A 14,878-nucleotide genomic window follows, 5' to 3' on the forward strand; every position below is an offset into this window, starting at 1 on the left:
GCTGGAAAATGGGAAGCCTTCAGAAATGAGATAATGAGAATCCAGACAAAGTATATTCCTGTTAGGATGAATGGAAAGTCTGGTAGGTATAGGAAATGCTGGATGACTAAAGAAATTGAGGGTTTGGTTAAGAAAAAGAAGGGAGCATATGTAAGGTATAGACAGGATAGATCGAGTGAATCCTTAGAAGAATATAAAGGAGGATACATAAAAGGGAAACCAGGATGGCAAAAAGGGGACATGAAATAGCTTTGGCAAATAGAATGAAGGAGAATCCAAAGAGTTTTTACAAATACGTTAAGGACAAAAGGTTAACGAGGGAGAGAATAGGGCCCCTCAAAGATCAGCAAGGCGGCCTTTGTGTGGAGCCACAGAAAATGAGGGAGATACTAAATGAGTATTTTGCATCAGTATTTACTGTGGAAAAGGATATGGACTGTAGGGAAATAGATGGTGACATCTTGCAAAATGTCCATATTACAAAGGAGGAAGTTCTGGATGTCTTGAAACAGGTAAAGGTGGATAAATCCTCAGGACCTGATCAGGTGTACCAAGAACTTTGTGGGAAGCTAGAGAAGTGATTGCTGGGCCTTTTGATGAGATGTTTGTATCATCGATAGTCACAGGTGAGGTGCCAGAAGATTGGAGGTTGGCTAACATGATGCCACTGTTTAAGAAGGGTGGTAAGGACAAGCCAGGGAACTATAGACCAGTGAGCATGATGTCGGTGGTGGACAAGCTGTTGGAGGGAATCCTGAGAGACAGAATGGAGATGTATTTGGAAAGGCAAGGACTGATTAGGGATAGTCAACATGGTTTTCTGTGTGGGAAACTTGATTGAGTTTTTTGAGGAAGTAACAAAGAGGATTGATGAGGGCAGAGCAGTAGATGTGATCTATATGGACTTCAGTAAGGCATTCAACAAAGTTTCCCCATGGGAGATTGATTAGCAAGGTTAGATCTCACGGAATACAGGGAGAACTAGCCATTTGGATATAGAACTGGCTCAAAGGTAGAAGACAGAGGGTGGTGGTGGAGGGTTGTTTTTCAGACTGGAGGCCTGTGACCAGTGGAGTGCCACAAGGATCGGTGCTGTTAATTCGGATAAATGCGAGGTGCTGCATTTTGGGAAAGCCAGTCTTAGCAGGACTTATACACTTAATGGTAAGGTCCCAGGGAGTGTTGCTGAACAAAGAGACCTTGGAGTGCAGGTTCATAGCTTTTTGAAAGTGGAGTCGCAGGTAGATAGGATAGTGAAGAAGGCGTTTGGTATGCTTTGGTAGGGTAAATAGGCAAAGACTTTTCCCTGGGATTGGGGAGTCCTGAACTATAGGGCATAGGTTTAGGGTGAGAGGGGAAGGATATAAAAGAGACCTAAGGGGCAACTTTTTCACACAGAGGGTGGTACATGTATGGAATGAGCTGCCACAGGAAGTGGTGGAGGCTGGTACAATTGCAACATTTAAAGGGTATTTGGATGGGTATATGAATAGAAAGGGTTTGGAGGGATATGGGCCGGGTGCTGGCAGGTGGGACCAGATTGGGTTGGGATATCTGGTCGGCATGGATGGGTTGGACCAAAGGGTCTGTTTCCATGCTGTACATCTCTATGACTCTATGAACCTAAATGCTTTCTGGAGGTCCATGTAAACAACATCCAGAGACATTTCCCTGTTAATTATCTTTGTCTCCTCTTCAAAAAAATTTCAGTAAGGTTTTTCAGGCATGATCTACTTCTCATGAATCCAACTTGACTAATGGAAAATTTTCAAAATGTTCAGTTACTCTAGCATTTATTATAAACTCCCACAAATTCCTAACACAGATGTTATGCAAACTGGTCTGAAATTCCCTGGTTTTCCTCTTTTTTCCTTTAAAAAGCAGTGACATTTGCAATTTCCCAGTCCAGAGGGACTACTTCTGTATCTAGGGAACTGTGCAAAATTTATAGTTAAATATCTACATTGTTCTCCCCGATATTTTTTAACTATCAAGTCCAGGGAATTGTCACTTTTTAATACCATGAATTTCCTCATTATTGATGTTTTACTCACATTAAGTGATATTCAGACCTGTCCCTGATCTACTATTAATTTATTCAGACCTTCTGGCAAACTGTCCTCTTTTTCTGCTATATATACTGAGGCAAGGAAATATTCACCATGTCTGTCATTTCCCCATTGTCATTGACATAATCCCCACTTTCAGTCTTTAGTGGGTCAAGATTGCTCCTGACCACTTGCTTATCCTTTATGTAACTGCCAAATTTGTTCTTCAGATCAAACTGAGTACGAAGCTTATGCAAAGTGTCTTGGGAAGGCTCTGTGCTACATTCCCACCCCGACGACAGTAGGGTTATATGCACCCTGGGGATCTGGAATCAACCAGCTTCTGCACAATGTACAAAGTAAGTTCGCTGCTTTGACATTTTCACCTAAAACAGTGTGACTAAATAGCTTGTCAATTTCTTATCCTTTTCCTTAGGCTTCCAATGGCTAATCCAGTCTGTTTGTTTAATAAGGTAGTCATTACCTTGTTCCTTATTGCAAGAGCAAGAGCTAAGATATTCTGAGATATCTGAATAATATTTTGTATTTGTCCAAGCAGCAGTACAATTGATCACGCGCAGTGCCTGTGACACCATACTGCAAGTAAATTGTGCTCTAGACTCATTGAGCATCTCTCCTAACAGAATTCGTGTCATTACTGTTATAATAATGGATTTTTGATCATGACAGAAACCTACATGTGGGGAGCCTCGTGGTCTTATTGCTAGACTACTAATTTGGAGACTCAGCTAATGTTCTGGGAAATGGTGGAATTTAAATTCAATAAAGAATCTGGAAATAAGGGTGTAATGCATTGTTGATCATGGGGAAAAACCATCTGGTTCATGAACAACTTTAGGGCAGGAAACATGTCATCCTTACCTGTTCCAGCCTACATGTGACTCCAGGCCCACAGTAATGACTCTTAATTGCCCTCTGGGCAATAAGTGCTGACCCAGCCAGAGATACCTATATCCCATGAATGAGTAAATAATGCTGTGGTTCTGTTCGCCGAGCTGGAAGTTTTTGTTGCAAACGTTTCGTCCCCTGTCTAGATGACATCCTCAGTGCTTGGGAGCCTCCTGTGAAGCGCTTCTGTGGTGTTTCCTCCGGCATTTATAGACCTGGACCCAATGTACCGGCCACTACAGCGGACAGCTGAAACTGACAACCGGAAGCGGCAGGGACAGACCACTATAAATGCCGGAGGAAACACCACAGAAGCGCTTCACAGGAGGCTCCCAAGCACTGAGGATGTCACCTAGACAGGGAACGAAACGTTTGCAACAAAAACTTCCAGCTCGGCGAACAGAACCACAGCAACGAGCACCCGAGCTACAAATCTTCTCACAAACTTTGAGTAAATAATCATATTGATTTTATCAAACATTTTTAATGGCATTACATTGAATGGTGACAAATAAATGCAATCTATTTAGTCTTGCTACAAAGACTCATTCACGTTGATCAAATTTGAGGGAGGGGAAATTGGTTTATGTTGTGCCACATTTAGCAGAATTATACTGATTCCCTTGTATCAAGCAGCATCATTTAGGACCTTTGCAACATTCTCTGTTTATACAAGGCAAAGAAATCCTGGTGTCTGCACAGCTAATTGCAGCACTGTTGGTCTCTGGGAATCAATGTGATCATCATATGTGAACAATGTTCTCTCCAGGGTTTTAACAAGGGGGCTTCTGGAATTCTTCTGGTAAGATGACAGCAGAGTACCTCTGCTCTGCTTGTTCTTTTTCTTTTTACCCTCCCTCTCTCCTCCATTCTCTTGGTCTCAGACACTTGGCCTCCAAAGTGGGATGGGTGTTCTGCGACCCAAAGCAGGGACACCAGTGCCTGGAGGGGGACCTCCAGTGACTGGAGCAGCGACCCCAGTGGCTGGAGCAGGGTTGCCAGCTGCTGGAGCAGGGGCACCAGCAAAAAGTGGCTCGAATGGGGGTGCCAGTGGGCAGAGTGGTGATGCCATCAGGCAGAGTGGAGATGCCAGCAGACAGAGTGGGGGTGCCATCAGGCAGAGTGGGGGTGCCAGTGGGCAGAGTAGAAATGCCAGTGGACAGAGTGGGGATGCTAGCAGGCAGAGTGGGGGGGGTCAGTGGGCAGAGTGGGGCACTAGCAGGCAGAGTGGGGGTGCTAGCAGGCAAAGTGGGGGTGCCAGCAGGCAGAGTGGGTGTGCTAGCAGGCAGAGTGGGTATGCCAGTGGATGGAGCAGGGGTGCCAGTGGGCAGAGCATGGGTGCCAGCAGGCAAAGTAGGCATGCCAGCGGGCAGAGTGCAGGTGCCAGTGGGCAGAGCAGGGGTGCCAGTGAGCAAAATGGAGATGTCAGAGATGGAGTGGGGATGCCAGCAGATGGAGTGGGGATGCCAGCAGCTGGACTGGGGGCACTAGCTACCAGTGGCCCAGTCCGGTGCATGGCGGCAGTCCACGTGGAGACACCTTGGAGAGAGACTATGATGTTTGTTTTTTTAACACTTCTTTCTCTGACCTATGGTTAAACTGCATATCTGTAATATTCCATCTTTTTTATTTCTCTATTCTGTAACTAAGTATTGCACCTAGATACTCTACACCTAAGATGGCTCTGTAAATGGTGACTTATAAATTTTTCACTGTGTTCATTTGAGTATGTGTGACAATAAAGCTAATTCAATTCAATTTGATTCAACTGATGACGTCAACAGTATTCTGAACTTTAAAACAAACACGTCCCATTTCTATACTGTTCATCTATTGAGGTTATTAGTAGTATTGAGATAATGTTACTTGAATGTTAAATCATGAATTAAAGATAATGTTCTTGGGACGCAGATTCAGAGATCATTTGGGAGAAGTTTTGAAACTAAAGTTAATTAATTAGGCTAGTCTCAGTATTGATGATCTTGAAATTACCACCAGTGTCAGAGGGAAAAAAAAACATTTGGTACACTGCTGTAGCCCTGCTACACTGACTTGGTCTGGCCAAGTGAGACCCACAGTAATAAGAGTAACTTGAAATGGCCATATTGCCAATTAGGGATCAACATCAAATGATGACCTTGTCAATAATAGCCACATTCCATAAAAGACAAAGGCAAAAAAAACCATTATGCTCCATTGTTGCCTCTTGTCCTTGATTTGTACTGAAGTTATACTTTAAGTTCTCTCAGTCTGTAGGCTAAGAGGTAGTTCATGTTTCTCTTTGCGGATGACCAGATTTTCAAAATGCAAAACCATGGAAAGGTTTGTTGGGCAATTAATGACAGGAATCTAGAGAAGGGGTGGTCTTATGATGAGATCGCCTGGAATATGTCCAGTCAGATTTGGGAAACCCAATCCTTCAGTTGTTCAAAAGGAGTAATCAACATTGGAGCTGTTGGCACCAAAAAGGTAGTGCGTGAAAGTGAGGACTGCAGATGCTGGAGATCAGAGTCTAGATTTGAGTGGTGCTGGAAATGCACAGCAGGTCAGGCAGCATCTGAGATGCAGGAAAATCGACGTTTCAGGCAAAAGAAGTAGTATCAATTATATTGGAGATATCAAGAGGGTAATGGGGAGGGGAACTATTCCCTGATGCAGTACAATGTGATGAGTGTTTACAGGAAGAAAGATGAAATATCATACAGATTGCTTTTCCCCAGACTGAAATTGTCTTTGTCAAAACGGGAAAAGATGAAAACCATGAAATTTGAACTGCTTCTAGGAAATTGTCAGGACAGAGGAATTTAGTGAAATAATGGGATTTTGGCATAAATGTAAGTAGGGGGACAGGTAATGTTGAGGAGGCAGGGAATCTGCAGAAGGACTTGAACAGGCTAGGAGAATGGGTAAAATATGGAAAGTGTGAGGTTTTGTACTTTGCTCAGGAAGAATACAAGCTTAGATTATTTTCTAAATTGGGAAAGGTGTTGGAAATCTGAAGCACAAATGGACTTAGGAGTCCTCATTCAAGATTCTCTTAAGGTTAACATCCTGGTTCAGTTGGCAGTTAGAAAGGCAAATGTAATGCTCGCATTCATTTTAAGAGGGCTAGAACACAAGAGTAGAGATGTACTGCTAAGGCTGTATAAGGGTCTGGTCAGACTATATTTGGAATACTGTGTGCATTTTTGGACTCCGTATTTAAGGAAGGATAAGCTGGAATTCGAGGTTATCCAGGGGAGGTTTATAAGAATGATCCCATAAGAATAACTTATACACTTAGTGGTAAGGTCCTGGGAAGTGTTATTGAACAAGGAGATTTTGGAGTGCAGGTTCATAGTTCCTTGAGAGTAAAGTCACAGGTATAGAGGATAGTGAGGAAGGCATTTGGTATGCTTGCCTTTATTGGTCAGTGCATTGAGTATACGAGTTGGGAGGTCATGTTGCAGCTGAACAGGACACTGGTGAGGCCACTTATGGAATACTGTATTCAGTTCTAGTCTCCCTGCTATAAGAAGGATTTTGTAAAACTTGAGAGGGTTCAGAAAAGATTTACAGGGATGTTGCCAGGTTTGGAGGGTTTGATCTATAGGGAGAGGTTGAATAGGCTGGGGCTGTTTTCCCTGGAGTGTCGGAGGCTAAGGGGTGACCTTATAGAAGTCTATAAATTCATATTGAGCAAAGATAGGCTAAATAGCGAAGGTTTCTTTTCTCCAGGGTAGAGGAGTCCAAAACTAGAGGGTACAGGCTTAAGGTGAGGGGGGAAAGATTTAAAAGGGACAGCTTTTTCATGCAGAGGGGTGTGTGTGTATAGAATGAACTGCCAGAGAAGTGGTGGAGGCTTATATAATGACAACTTTTAAAAGGCATCAAGATGGATATATGAATAAGAAGAGCTTACAGTGATATGGGCCAAATGCTGACAAATGGGACTGGATTATTTTAGGATATCTGGTTGGCATGGACGAGTTTGACTGAAGGGTCTGTTTTCTATGCTCTATATCTCTGTGACTCTACAACTCCATGAAGGACTTGTCGTATGAGGAGTGATTGAGGACTATGGGTCTGTGCTGATGTTTGGGAGGATGATGGAGGATCTCACTAAAACTTACAGAATACTGAGAGGCCTGGATGAAGTGGGTGTGGAGAAAATGTTTCCACGAGTAGGAGAGACTAGGACCCAAGGAAATAGCCTCAGAGTGAAGGGACAGCCCGTTAGAACTTAGATGAGGAGGAGGTTCTTCAGCCAGAGGGTGGTTAATCTGTAGAATTCACTGCCACTGAAGGCTGTGGAGGTCAAGTCACTGACTATATTTAAGACAGAAATTGCTAAGCTCTTGATTAGCAAGGGTAGCAAAGATTATGGGGAGGAGGAATGAGAGTGGGGTTGAGAAATATATCCGACATGATTGAATGATGGACAAGACTTGATGAACCAAATAGTTTAATTCCATTGGTCTTATGGCAAAATGAAGCTGTTTGGTCTCCCTGGCCCTATGCATGCAGTTTTTTAGCAACTCCCCTATCTCAGTGTGGGCCATCTTAGCTTGCCCTATATGTGTACTGTTCTCTATCTTTTAAGTTTCTAAACTGTTTGCATTAATTCTTACCCCTTTCCTCTCCATTCACATTTTGGTAAAAATATTGACGTTCCTTGTCTCTGGACCAAAAAAACCACTTTAAATTTTCTAACTAGTCTGCTGTCTTGACTGTTCACACTAGACCAAACAAAGCTAGATTGAAATCTTGTGGGCCTTCCCGTATGTTTATAAGGTTAATCACATCTGCCTACTATGCTGCATTTCTGATTTATGTTTAATAAATGTGCAAATACATTCACACGTTCTTCTTCCTCAAAACTTTCCATGTTCGAATTGTTTTCATACATTGTCATCAAACTTAATTATTTGATCTAGGGTACCTTACCAGTCAAACATAATATTTTACATTAACTTCACATAATTCATGACAGTTTCATTGATGTTTTACACTCCTCGTTCCAATATCTAGACTATCTGGCACCAAGCTCGTTCATCCACATTCCTCTCCAATTTCATTACATAAATCATTGTTACATTCAGTATGTTGCAACGTCCTGATTAACCCCTGCAGCTGCTACGAAGAGAGTCTAATAAATGAATTTATACTTATGTGCCTTTTCAAATGCATTATGTTGTTGGCCTTTCATGTCGAACTTTACTGAAGGCCTTTGGTGCACCACATCATAAGGTTATCCAGTGTGTAATTTGGTTGCTTTTCCCTCAAAGCAAAAGAGGTTGATCCAAATTTTCAGAAACCACTTTAACTTTTAGAGGGAATTGAGTTTTTATTGTCTGTCACCGGAATCCAGATGCCAAGCTTCATTCTGGAGACATGGGTTCAAATCCCACCACGGCTGTTGGTCGAATTTAAATACAATTAATAAATCTGGAGAATACAGCTAGCCTCGGTCATGGTGACCATGACAACTATCTTTGATGGTGGTGAAAAAACCTTTTGACTCACTAATGTGACATGTGACTCCAGACCCACAGCAATATGGCTGACTCAAACTGCTCTCAATTCAAGAGCGATCAGGGATTGGCATCAAATGTTGGCCCTCCCAGCAAAGGCCACATTCCATTCAATGATAAAGGGAAAAAAAATGCTATAGATAGATAATGCCAATGTTCATTACTGTTCATTGATGTCCTCTTACCAATCATTATAAGTTCACAAAATCCTAAGAAATTGATCTGATTGTGGCCATAACTACTCTTTCCTGTGTGACCCCAGCAACCTTATTAGATAGTAATTTCATTTAATTTGAAAAATCAATCCAATTCAGCCTTGAATAAATCGAATAAATTCAATGAGCCAGCCTCCAATGCTTTCTGTGGAAGAGAATGACTCTACTGAGGGAAGAGGTTCCTTCTCATCACTATCTAACTTGAGAGACCCCGTAATTTTATACTGGGCCAGAGAGAGAAAAATCTTGGATTTGATACTTTTCTGGTTTCTGGGTCTCAGATCATTTTCACCCATTTCCTCAATCTTTATCTTCGCTCACAACTCTATCCAATTCCTATAAAATTTGCATCACATGCTCTTCAAATAACAATGGCAAAAAAAAAACAGCTTAACTTATTGTTCCACGCAAGACTTTGAACTCATATTTTATACCCAAGTAAAGATCCAAGGCTCAGGCATTTAGTGTGATCAGATAATGCACTATCTTTCATTTTAGAATGAAATAAAGACCCTCCAAGGCACTTCTAAAAGGTAAAGTCCCTTCACATTTGCTCCAGATGCTTGAAATTCCAAAACATTAATTAATGCTGGAGATGACACAGGCACAGATCCACAGGGGCATTCTCAGCCTGCAACATCCCCAGGAGCAGAAGCTGGAATATGGGGCAAATTTAGGACTGGATTATTAGCTCTCATAACATTTGAAGAGTGATAAAGGCTGACAGTGCAGCCTGTAGAACTGTAGCTGTCTGAGGAGAGAAGACAGAAGATCCCTTCCCCAACTGACATATCCTGTCACCGTCTGATTGGTCCCTACCTGTCATCGTATCGCTTGCTTTTCAAATAATATGTAAATGTCTTTATTTACCATATTGGCATTGTTAACATGTAGGGAAAGATTGACAAAAGAGTGTGAGTTCATAAACCAGCCCATACGCTCATTATAATTGCTCTACAAAGATTCTGCTCTCCCAGACTTGGACCACACTTCCCAATCATACCAGTGAACCACTCAGCAAAGGCACTGCTTCCAGTTCTGTTGAAGTGTGAACTGTCCCTTTTGAATAAATGCCACCAACCGCAAAACTAGTCCTAATGCCTCAAGGATCTGAAGCCTTCCCACTAATGCCATGCCTCAAGACTTGCATTGACGTATGCTATCTTCCTATTTCGATGCTTGTTGGTGCATAGCATTGAGAAGAATAATCCAGAGACTGAAGATGCTTTTGAAGTCCTACTTTTTAACTTCTTTCGTAGCTCCTGGGAATCTGATAGTGACAAGTTCTGAGATTCTGACATGAGGGTAGAAATTGCAAGCAATATGTTACAGAGGTCGAATCACAATGTAAAGAAAACATTTTTCCATCTCTAACAACTTGGCCTTTGACTTGCTTGATCAATTAATTTCAATTAATATCGCCAGCCCTGCTCTGAGCTTTTAACTTTACTAATTTGTGTGCACTTCAGTAACTGGATTTTAATTACAAAGTCATAGAGATGTATAGCACAAAATAGAGCCTTCAGTCCAAATCATCCATGCCAACCAGATATCGTAACCTAATCTACTCCCATTTGCCAGCACTTGGCCCACATCCCTCTAAACCCTTCCTATTCATATACCCATCCAGATGCCTTTTAAATGTTACAATTGTACTAGCCTCCACCACTTCCTGTGGCAGCTTATTCCATACACACACCACCCTCTGCGTGAAAACGTTGCACTGTAGGTCTCTTTTACATGATTCCCTTCTCACCCTAAACCTGTGCTCTCTAGTTCTGGTCTCTCTCACCTCAGGGAAAATATTTTGTCTATTTACCCTATCCATGCCACTCGTGATTTTATAAACCTCTATAAGGTCACCCCTCAGCCTTTGACGTTCCAGGAAAAACAGCACCAACCTATTCAGCATCTCCTTATAGTTCAAACCTTCCAATTCCCTGGCAACATCTTTGTAAATCTTTTCTTTTCCAGTTCCTAATTTGAAACAAACACTAAAATTGTGATAGAAAAGAGAAGTAAAGTACTCCATTACTTTTGCAATAAGGGCAAAAATTTAATTTTCCTTCCTCATTCCTTGCTGTAACTGCATGTCAACATTTTCATGTACAAGGACACCCATATCCCTCTGTACTGCAGCATTTTGCAGTCTCTCTCCACTTAAATAACTTTCTCCTCTTTTATTCTTCCTGTCAAAATGGATTATCCTCACATTTTTCTACATAACGCTGCCTCTGTCAAGTATTCACTTAACATATGTAAAAATCTTTGTAGACTCTGAACATCCTTCTCACAGACTTTGTCTCATCAGCATATTTGATAACAAGGCAGTCAGTCAATCCCTTGAATCAAGCCATTAATCTTGATTTTAAATAGTCGAAGCACTGATCCTTATGGCATTTCACCTGTTACAGTTTGCCAACTTGAAATAATGACTCATGTTCCAACTCTCTGATTCCCATATATTAACCAATTCTCTAGCCAATCTAAATAACACCCCAATACAATGAACTTTTGTGCAAGGGAGGCAATGGCCTACTGCTATTATTAGTGGACTCTTAATCCAGAGACCTAGGCAATGTTCTGGGACTTACGTTCAAATCTCACCACAGCAGATAATGGAATTTAAATTCAATAAAACATCTGGAATTTAGAGTCTAATGATGACCATGACTTCACTGTTGGAAAAACCCATGTGGTTTGCTAATGGGAGGGAAACTTGTCTGCCTTACATGTGACTCTGGACTCATAACAATGTGGTTGACTCTTAACTGCCCTCTGGACAATTAGGGGTAGACAAGAAATGCTGGGCTAAACAGTGATGCCTTCATCTAATGAATAAAAGAAACTTACAATGAGTTTTCAGCTAGTATATAAGTAGTCTTGTATGCATCATCATATTGAATGCCTCCTCGCAATGCAAACAGGGAAATTATGGCCTTGTGGTGTTATTGCTGGACTGTTAATTAACTGGTAACGCTCTGAGGATCTGGGTCCGAATCCCGCCATGTTAGATGGCGGAATTTGAATTCAATATAAATATCTGGAATTAAAAATCTAATGAAGACCATGAATCCATTGTCGATTGTTCACTAATGCCCTTTAGGGAAGGAAACTGCCACCCTTACTTGGGGTCTGGCCTACATGTGACTCCTGACCCACAGCAATGTGGTTGACTCTTAACAACCCTTTGATTAAGGATGAGCAATAAATGTTGATAGCCAGCGATGCTCTCATTCGGTGAATGAACAAAGAGGGAAAAAGTACATTGCATACTATTTAATAAATTTATCAAACATGACTTCACTTACCAACAATGTTGTCTCTTCCTGACATTACAATAATTATTAACACTAATATAATAGATCCAAAAGATGTTGGGTTTTTTATTGCCTTTATGGAAAATAGATATGAAATAGGTTTATTTATAATTTTTTTTAATATAGTAAGGCATTCCAAGGCACATCATTGGAGACATGAGGACAGGTAATCTAAAATTTGATCCAACAGGCAGTTTTAAGGGTTGGCTTAAAGGAAGACGAGTGGGGTTGGGAGGATTTCTAAGAGTACAGGCTACATTGAAATATTTCTGTATTTATTGAGTTCAGCTCTGTAAATTATAACTCTTGCCTCTTCTGTGAGCAACATCAAAAGCATGAGATGTCATTGCAGATCATTGAATGAGGTGTTGAAGGAATATCATGTAGATCTCCTTGTTCTCTGGCAGTTTGTTGAGAGGATAGGTGCAGCACCTTTGGTTGTGGAACCATAGACAGGTTACAGATCCTTGTGGAAAGATTTCAGATTATGCTTATCAATAACTTCTTGAAGCTCTGTAGCCTCAAACTCCCATTATCAACTCTTCACCACTTTTAATTAGAGTGTGCTTGGCTTAATGGTACCTGCCGTTGTCTGATTTCCTTTTTAACAAATATGTAGGGTCTGAACATTGGGTAATTCATCTAGTAGCTGGACTATAATTTGCCCATCCCTAATTGCCCAGAGAGCAGTTGAGTTAACAACATTAGTGTAGATCCATAGTCACATTTACGCAAGATCAGGTAAGGATGGTCGTTCCCTTGTCTAAAAGACATTAGTGAACCAGATCGGCTTTTCTGACAATCAACATGGTCATCATTACACTCTTAATTCCAGATTATTTTTAAGTTCAAAGTCCAGCATCAGCCATGTCAGGATGTGAACTTGAGTCTTCAGAACATTCCTGGGTCTCAGGATTTGCAGCCTAGTGATAACACGCTAGACCATTGCCTGAGCTGTTCAGTAATAACAACTTTGAGAGTGTGGCACTGGAAAAGCACAGCAGGTCAGGCAACATCTGAGGAGCTTTAAAATTGATGTTTTGGGTATAAGCCCTTCATCAGCCCTTTCTCCCAGTAATAGCAACTGCTGGGATCATAACTCTGCACACTAAGTACTTTCTTGATTGATGGCTTATAGGCTTTGGATAGTAAGAGGTGAATTAATGATTGCAGGATTGCTAGCCTCTACCAGCTCTAGTAACCACTGTATTTATATGGCTAGTCCAATTCAGTTTCTGGTCAGTGGTGAAACCCAAAATGAATGCGTGTGATGTGTGTGTAGAGCCGCTCCCATTCTTTCAAAAGCAAACCAAGAGATTGCTGGAAAAGCTCAGCAGGTCTGGCAGCATCTATGGAGAAAAATCAAGTTAACATTTCAGGCCCATTGACCCTTCCTTGGAAATGATGGCAGCTAGTAAAATGCCGGTTAATATGCAAAGATAGGGTGGGGGATGGTGGGGATGGGGTGAGGGGGCATAAGGAGTGAATGATAGGTGGGGACAGAGCCCAAAGAGACAAAAGAACAGTTGGACAGACAAAGGAGTGGACAACAATCTGGCTAAGAGGATGAATAGCTATTAAGGGAGACTGTTAGTGACTAACCATGGATTGTGTGAAATTCGCCTGAGTCGGGAATTGAACCCGGATCTCTGGCGCTGCGAGGCAGCAGTGCTAACCACTGTGCCACCGTGCCGCCCACTATTAAGGGAGACTGTTAGTGACTAACCATGGATTGTGTGAAATAGCAGACAATGTGATAACAAGGACTGGTATATGGGGGTATGGAAAAGGCCATGGGAGAGCTCAAGCCCTAAACTTGTCGAACTTGACATCGAGTCCAGAAGACTGCAGGGTCCCCAAGCAGAAAATGAGGTGTTGTTTTCCAGTTTGTGCTGAGCTTCACTGGAACACTGCAGCAAGCCTGAGACAGAGGGATCGGCCAGGGAACAGAGTGGTACACTAAAGTCACAGGCAACTGCAAGCACAGGGTCATTTTTGCAGGCAGACATAGATGCTCTGCAAAGCGGTCACTCCGTCTATGCTTTGCTTCCCCAGTGTAGAACAAGTCACATTGTGAGCAGCGAATGCAAGAGACTAGATTGTGTGAAGTGCAGGTAAAGTGCTGTTTCAACTTTGGCTGTGCCCTTGGATACTGAGCAGGGAAGAGGTAAATGGACAGGTGTTATACCTTCCAATGTTGCAGGGGAAGTGCCCTGTGGCTGTGGGGGGGGGGGGAGGGGGGGGGGTGGTGTTGAGAGTGAAGGAAGAGTGGACCAAGGTGTCTTGGAGGGAACGGCTCCAAAGGAAGGCTGACAAGGGAGGGGAGGGGAACATGTGCCTGGTGGTGACATCTTGTTGGAGGTGGCGGAAATGGTGGCTAATGATCTCATTCTGTCACCTCAGTCTGCAAAGTCTGCACTGAAGCCACAAGAGCTCAGTTGCCGTGCTTAATTCTGAAGTTATACTTCTCTGTGATGTGCTGTGAAACAAGTTGACCACCCAATTGCCAGCCAATCCAATCGCACTCTCTGTGTCTTTCCACATAGCTAACTGACAAAGGCTTAACTAATGGACTAGGGCTGGTGGATTTAAAAAACAGAGGGCAGAATTTTAGACTGAGTGAACTGGGCTACGATGAAATGTGAGGCAGAATTAGACGAGAAGTCCCATAATATCCATCTGAATGCTGAGATAACCTTTTATGCTTTCCACAGGCGAATTGGCAAGATCACCGCTAGGCAGCAGCGAAACGCCAATTGACGGGATTAATATTTATTAAATGCCTTCTTAATGTCATAAGTTGCCTCAGTAATATTCAGTTGTCCTAAACTCACCCAAGCAAGCTAGCTGTCAGAAAAGCTCACAAAGAAACC

At 42.2% G+C, this 14,878-nt stretch overlaps 1 long non-coding RNA gene across 1 annotated transcript in view; it reads left to right on the forward strand.

Moving 5' to 3' along the window:
* Positions 1–14,770, forward strand: part of LOC122542676 — a 19,993-nt gene extending 5,223 nt beyond the window's left edge. The window contains exons 2-3 of the long non-coding RNA XR_006309856.1: positions 2,279–2,407; positions 14,720–14,770. This is a non-coding gene — a long non-coding RNA (uncharacterized LOC122542676). The remainder of the gene's footprint in view (positions 1–2,278; positions 2,408–14,719) is intronic.
* The last annotated feature ends 108 nt before the right edge of the window (positions 14,771–14,878 follow it).

This window comes from Chiloscyllium plagiosum, chromosome 41, assembly GCF_004010195.1.
Source record: "Chiloscyllium plagiosum isolate BGI_BamShark_2017 chromosome 41, ASM401019v2, whole genome shotgun sequence".
Classification (NCBI taxonomy): domain Eukaryota; kingdom Metazoa; phylum Chordata; class Chondrichthyes; order Orectolobiformes; family Hemiscylliidae; genus Chiloscyllium; species Chiloscyllium plagiosum.